At 41.5% G+C, this 7,512-nt stretch overlaps 1 pseudogene; it reads right to left on the bottom strand.

Moving 5' to 3' along the window:
- Positions 1-4,707: 4,707 nt before the first annotated feature.
- LOC136447409 (solute carrier family 35 member G1 pseudogene) lies at positions 4,708-7,512 on the bottom strand (annotated as a pseudogene).

Genomic DNA, 7,512 nt, shown 5'->3' with positions numbered 1-7,512 from the left:
GGTTTTAGTGCGCGGTACGTGGGTTTGTGTAACGTTGGCACAGTGGTCAATAAACTGCTTACATGGCGATGTTGTACATTCTGGGTGTCTGTCTTCATTGAGTTGGTACTGGAATGAATTACTAGTACTACGCAGTGTTATCATGGAAGAGAGTCACAGTTACTAGTAAGCTAGCCTGGATGCCATCCTAGTTAGTTAATTTGCATAATTAGGAAAGTTTATAAATCCACTGAATTTCATAATAGGACTCTCAAACATGTGACATATGTAACTGAACAAGAGAGAGGTATTGATAGATATCAATAATGCAAATAGCTACCTAATTTGCTTAATCAATTAGAAAAGGCTAAAATACCATAATGGAATAACTCAAGAAGGGGTTGACGGATCTTCATGATATTTGGTATGTACACAGCGGGAGTGATGATTGACAACATCGTATGATAAATATGCAAATTAGTAGCTAATTTGCATAATTAATGAGGGATTTTTATAAATCCGCCGCATTCCATTATTGGACTTAAACATGCGACATAGGTAATTGAGAAAGAGAGGAATATCACTGAATATCAATTATGCAAATGAATACCTAATTTTGCATAATTCATGGCAAAATACTATAACTCCATAATGGTAAATGATTGGGATTTCATTCTTGCAGCATTTAGAAGTAAAGTAGACATTAAGTAGACATCATCAGACATAAATCATGAAAATGAGGGCCTCATTTACATAGTTTACGAGGACATGCTACAATAGCCTTCTTTGCTAAGATAAGACTCTCATACTTTGTTATTCATAATGTTGAGTTGTTACGCTGTCATGATCATCCTCAGTCACTCACTCGGTGGTTTATTCGGTGCATGCATGTGTGTGAGTGTGTGTGTGCACGTGTGTGTGTGAGAGAGAGAATATGTATGTGTTTGCGTGTGAGATCAACTGCAAGCTTGCAGTTCGTGGCCAGAACTTTATTTACAGTAGTGGACTTTTCATCGTCAGGTACATTACAATATGAATGACAACTAAGCACACAGGTAGAAAAAATTGCTATTGATGAAGGGAAGATTCGTACCTTCAGGATAAAAGAAAAAAAAGTTTGAAATTTTCCTCTAGATGCTACCTAAAAAGATGGATTTCTTTTGCGTCATGTATGGAAGACTGGATCGTGACTTAAAAGCTTGAAGTATGACCCTGTGTAACCCGTCAGAACCAACTCAAATTGAGGTGAGTTCACCCAAAACCAACATGCCATTAAGGTGTATTATCATAATTTACCCAAATGGCCATGTCTGCTCCGGATTTAGTGATATATCGGAGCAAGACAACAACAGGCATGATTGTTATACGTAAAAACATTATATGTTTCAAAGATGTCCAAATATATATAAATTAACCCGTATATCGGGGAGGAATCAAACGTACTTTTTCAAACGTTTCAGTTGTAGGACCACAAATGAAAATTCTTCAGAGCTACCCTGGGCTTCAGGCAAGATAATTTCGAGTTATGTCGTTCCATGGAACGACAGGCCTCCCGCTGTGGGAGAAGATGCCATCCCAAGTGGGCTGGCATGTGCGAGCCTTGGACGGCTGAGCTGAGCTGTCCTATGGCTTAGGAGATCACTAGTTCTCTGTCTGGGAACTTAGTGTCTCAAAAATCTAGGGCCCTCCGTGGTGCCCTCAAGGCCGGTCTGGCCACGCCAGGCTGTGTCGCAAGACGTCACGTAACACGATGTCGCATTGTGTCAGAATTACACTGAAAAAACAATTTATTAGTTTATTTTCCCACAATTTCCCAGACTCTTCTTGCCCTCCCCTCAATACAAGGTTTAATATTGACTAAAATTCTAATTCGTTATTGCAAACCCGTGTTTGGTTTCCCCAGCCCCACCTACACCCCCGCAAATCTTTACACTACCTTAAGAGCAAGCATCTTTCGTTCGTGGTTTTGACACCAAAAAGGCCATTTGGGTAAATTATGTTCATGAACACCTGTAGCACAGGTGAGTGTAATTAATCTGAATGTAATAATTGACTTATTGAGAAACTATGAAGACTGGTCAGGATATCTATCAATCAATTTGATCGTAGGCAAACTCAGGAGGCCCAGTAGCTGGCGTGAGGATACAAAAAGACATTTAAGCAAAAACAAAGAAACAGTTCAAAGAAAAGTATTCTTTATTCAATACTTTAGACATAAACAAGAAAATAAGGTAATAAAAACACATCTACTGAATCTCATTCTGTCATAAATGCTACTGCCAGAAATCTGACAAAGGAACAACGTCCAAAGTGTACATTGCAACGAACTCTCTCGTGTTTATATGCATTCACACTGTCACACAATAAAAACAAACCTTATTTCAGTTAACATGGAATATTTTGTTATTTGTAACGCTTCTATACCTCAACATCCAAAAGTTTACTGAATACACACAAGTTGATTACAGATGCATGCATGGCCACCTTGCAATAACAGCAGAACGGATAACTCTACTTACAATAAGATACAAAATATATCGATTTATTTATTCAACACATCATTTTTTTCACTGACTTATTGTAATCCTTTAGATATGGAGAAATGTACATGATTTACTTATAACACTAGTACAGACTGACTTGTCACTCTACACTATGATTCATGCCAATTTAAGACACACTTCTTCCACAGGATGTATATTTCACTTGTGGTCCAGACACAAAATAGACCATTTGGGTAAATTATGTTGATGAGCTTCTGTAGCACAGGTGATCGTCATTAAGGCTGAATACATCTATTATTATTCTGGTAAATTATGAAGATTTTACAGTATTTCTTTACAGAATTTTTTTCCAAGGTACTCATATTCAAGTTTCCATAAGAAATAATGGCAGATATATTTACACCGTATGAAGCTCATGGGAATTCATTTTACAGTTGTAAGATCATAGAAATACGGTATTTCTATGTTTTTACATATGTAAAATGGACTCCGATGAGCTTCTGCACTGGTCCCCACAGCAGGAGGAAGATGTCGGCTCTGTGATTCTTCGAACTTCTACACCGGTCCCCCAGCAGAAGGAAGATGCCGGCTCTAGCCGTGGGTTCACCCAGACAAGCTCGGCGACCAGCACTGCAGAAGCTGGGGAAAGGAACTATAACTCACCTTACCATAGTTTTATACATCATTTACTACTGACATTAGGCAATAGCTTAACATTAAACATCCGTGACACCTTCACGACCAGATGATAATGAATTGATAGGATAATAACAACAACAGTAGAAGAACAACAAACTCCTCTCCCCTGCCTCATGATATACTTACGAAATGAGCCAGTAACTGTTCTGGTATTAAAAAGGCGCCTCACATCCTTGAAACGTAAAGGCGGACAACTACAAATCGTTCTAAACATACAAAATAAGACATCCACAACAACTGACATTGCATTAGCATTGCATTACTCTCGATGTATCGACATAACCGGAACAACAAGATATATACCTGCATACCTGGTCCTCTAAACTTGCACCGAAAAGCCGCGGAATCGAGAAATCCTGTCTGAGACGTGCACAGGTAACACACGTCTGCGGACTCACCTGGGCTTAACGTCAACAAACCTGAACTTTCTGACCTTTAACCTTAAGTTCACTATGGTACCTGCATAAAGATGATGGTACCTGATGCACACATAACGTCCCGGTATGCTTGACGTACTGTCAAACACGTTTGCAGATGACTCTCATTTAGTATGAAAGCTCACAAGCTAACTCTAAAACGCTTCTCTTGGACTTTTTTTCTAACGTTCTGTCTCCTGTGCACTAACCTACATTCTCCTCCGATCTTGAACACAGCTAACGTTACATCTATCCATATTCGTAAACTCAACGGGCCACACCTGAACGTAACACGGTGTTAATAAAGCGCCGCCCAGTGACAGGTGAAGGTACTGCAGCCGCTGACCTCCATCCACCACCTGACCGTGACACGACCATGATGAAGCGCCGCCTAGTGAAGGGTGATGGTATCGCAGCTCAGGAGTGCCCAGTTGAGATAATTAGGTACAAGTACAGAATCAGCTAGAACCCAGGAGAAGGTGTTAAACTTTCATTTTCCTAAAAACTAATTACGTCAGACAGACACATAGTTCTGGACGGGTCTCCTGACGCTTAATGTGAAACACTACAGGTGAAACCAACTCAATTCAGTCCTCATCTATCCCTAGTCTAACTATTGTAACGTTGGGGCACCACCGAAGATCAAGCAAACAGTTGTCTCCATCCTTCTCAATTTTCTGGTTTTCTGAATGTTTCACTTTGTGTCATGCCTGTCCATTATCTGATATCATCCTCACATCTATTCCGTTACCTCTTCCTTCCTCCCTGAACGGTTCCTTGTATGATAGTTTTAGCTGGTCCCAATGTAATCCATAGTCATAGATAATGTGTCACTGTCAGTTTTCAGTGTTTCCTAAACTCAATGCAATGATAGCAGTTTTGGTCTAGCCTCCTGTACGTCTGGACTGTTCTTAGCCTGCGTTTACACATTCTCTCGCTGGGTGGGGGCAGTAATTGTCGGGCCAAACGCTAGGAGCGCGATTTAGACAGGCAAGTCTGTGATCATTACCTTTGCCGAGAAGGTTATGTTTTGGGTAGCTTTTGTATGTGTGTATGTGTGTATGTAAATGACCAGCATAAGTCAAAAAGACTTTGGACAACTTCTGTCATTTGGTAGAAAAGATGATCAACTGGTATGATTTATAATCGATGAGAAACACTCATGATACGTCAGTCAAAAATCATTTGGCGAAGGTATGAGGTCGTGGAACTCTAGTTTATTCATTTCTTACTGTTGGCTTTAGAAGATATATACCACTTTTTGATGGCCAGTCCAACAGTTCCACTTGCCACAAGTATGGCTCCTCCCACACTCAGCCATGTCGGCACATTGCTAAGGAACAGATACTGGAAAACGAAGGCAAAGACTATATCCATCGTCCTCACCACTGCTACAGCATGTGCTTTTTCATACAGGAAGGATTTTGTCATGAAAATTTGGCCTACCAAACCACCCAACCCTACCGCTATCAAATAATATCTATCTATACCACAGGGTGGGAGAGTAAAACCTCTCATGATGGCTAAAACAATGACGGATTCAATTGTACCAATTATTGATAAAAACATAATCTGGACTAGGTAGTGGATCCCAAGTCCTGCACTGCTTTTTCTCATGACTATAAACGCTAACGCACTCAACATGGCGGTCAGAAATGCAGATCCTGTCGCTAACAAATGTTCCGTGGATCCATAACTTGCGTCACCGCCTCCGAACAGAAACGGCGGCCTTGCAATCAGCACAACTCCTGCGAAGGTCACGAACGTTAGCAGGATGTCGAACAGTCCGTAGCGCTCCTTTAAACAGAGGCGTCCGAAGATCCCTGTGAAAATCGGCGAACTGAATATCACGACAGCAGCGTCTGCTAGGGGCATGTGTTGGATGGCGTAGTACGAGAAACACAGCGCTGTAGCGCCGGCGAGTCCGCGTAACGTCAGAATCATTCTCTGTCCCGGTTTCGCCAGGATTGGCACCTTCAAGTAGATCATTGCTGGGAGGATGCACAGGCCAGTGATGATGTGGCGGACTAGCGTTATCTCCAGGGGGCTCATGGGACTGTCTCGTGACATCAACTTCACGCAGAGAGCAGCCGAGGAAAAGAAGAAACAGGAACAAAAGGCGTAAAACAAGCCGAGCCCTGGACAGCATGGTTTGGGCACAACAGCAGTGCTAACAGCAGTCTCTTGTGGTGTCACATTGTCGTCAATTATAAGAGTTGCTGTTTCTGATGTTTCCAACTCCTCTATTTGGGATGTGTGATGGTTGTGACAAACTGAACCGTTCTGTTCTTCAGGTTCTTCCACTGTTATTTCAGTCTCTGTCCCTGACTCTGTGGATACTGTGTCTTTCATGGTAGCAGCAAATGTTAGACCTTCCAGCAACAGGCTGGGTCTTTGATCTGTACGGAAAAACAACACAATTTTACAAAAGTCATACTTTCTAACTTTAATAATAACATTATCCATTCACAAGCTTGTTATGAAGATTAGTTTTTATGATAGGTGATGTTTCAGATAAACAATGTATTGCATGACAGCCTGAATCATCAAGTTGTATGAAATGTAATACTCTGCACCAATAAAGCAACAGGTGATGAAATTGCCCCCCTCCATGAGTGGACTATTCCAACAATACCCACTTCCGCCTTTACAAACTTGTCAATGTTTAGGAGAAAGTTTTGTCCAATCAATTCATCCTCCCAGCGTCTAGGATGGTATGGCCAGCTAGAAAGACACATATGAGATCCCAAATATCCTTACACTCTTCCAGCAATCAACAAAATACTGCTACGGTGCCCAAAATCACTAGCAAGAACATTAACGTTTTATAATGTCATTGATACTAGCAGACGACATGCCAAAGTACATACAAATGCATCAAATGGATTTTAGGTCATAGCTGCGAACACACAGACACAAATATTAACCGCAATACCCCGTAAGTGGTGAACCTCCTTCACGGAGATAATTATTGCTAATCAGGATTTCAAGACACATGTAGTTTAATACTAGTTGTCGGTAGGGTAACGTTAAACACTAAAAAACCGTGACCGGTATGCCTAAACACCTCACCCGACCTCATCCGACCTCACCCGACCTCATCCGAGTCTAAAATGCAGTGTATACGGGGTAAGGACATTATTTGACGTTCTGGATACGTTGAATATGCAATTATGAATGCAAAACAAGCAGCAAACTCTAAGTATTTACCAGTTTTTATAGGTAACTCCGCTCGTTTCCAAGATATAAGATTTCTGGCCGCCATATTGGATCATGCCACTGTTGGGGTCTACATGGGGAAGTTCTTCATACCTTTTTTATTTATTTTTGTCCGACAGGACGATAATACGGTGAGTGCTAGTTACGTTTTCATCACAAACTACTCATAGTAACTGTACACAATAACTGTACACAGTATCTGTACACAATAACTGACACAAAGTGTTTTTCAGCCTCGAATACACGCACGTAGTGTTTATTCATTGCGCCGGCCGTCTTGACCTCCCATTACCTATAAAAACTGGTAAATACTTCAAGTTTGCTGCTTGTTTTGCATTTATAATTGCATATTTAACGTATCCAGAACGTCAAATAATGTCCCTGCCCCGTATACACTGCATTTTAGACTCGGATGAGGTCGGGTGAGGTCGGATGAGGTCGGGTGAGGTGTTTAGGCATACCCAACAGCGACCCCTCCCCACATCATGCAGAACGATTTTGCACGAAGCTTTGAGGCTTGTTTTCCAACTTGAACGATCTACATAGACCACTGTAATATAATACTGACGTTAGAACAAACTTTACCTCCAGAAAGACACACAGAAGGACCGAAAACTGTCCCAAAACGGGCTTGTTCGTCGGCTGCACCTGCGCTGCTTTGGTCTGGGCCGGGAAGGTGCGACCGCCAGGGCAAG

Source organism: Branchiostoma lanceolatum, chromosome 13, assembly GCF_035083965.1.
Source record: "Branchiostoma lanceolatum isolate klBraLanc5 chromosome 13, klBraLanc5.hap2, whole genome shotgun sequence".
Taxonomy (NCBI): domain Eukaryota; kingdom Metazoa; phylum Chordata; class Leptocardii; order Amphioxiformes; family Branchiostomatidae; genus Branchiostoma; species Branchiostoma lanceolatum.
The sequence above is the reverse complement of the archived record's forward strand: the minus strand, read 5'-3'. Positions and strand labels throughout refer to the sequence as shown.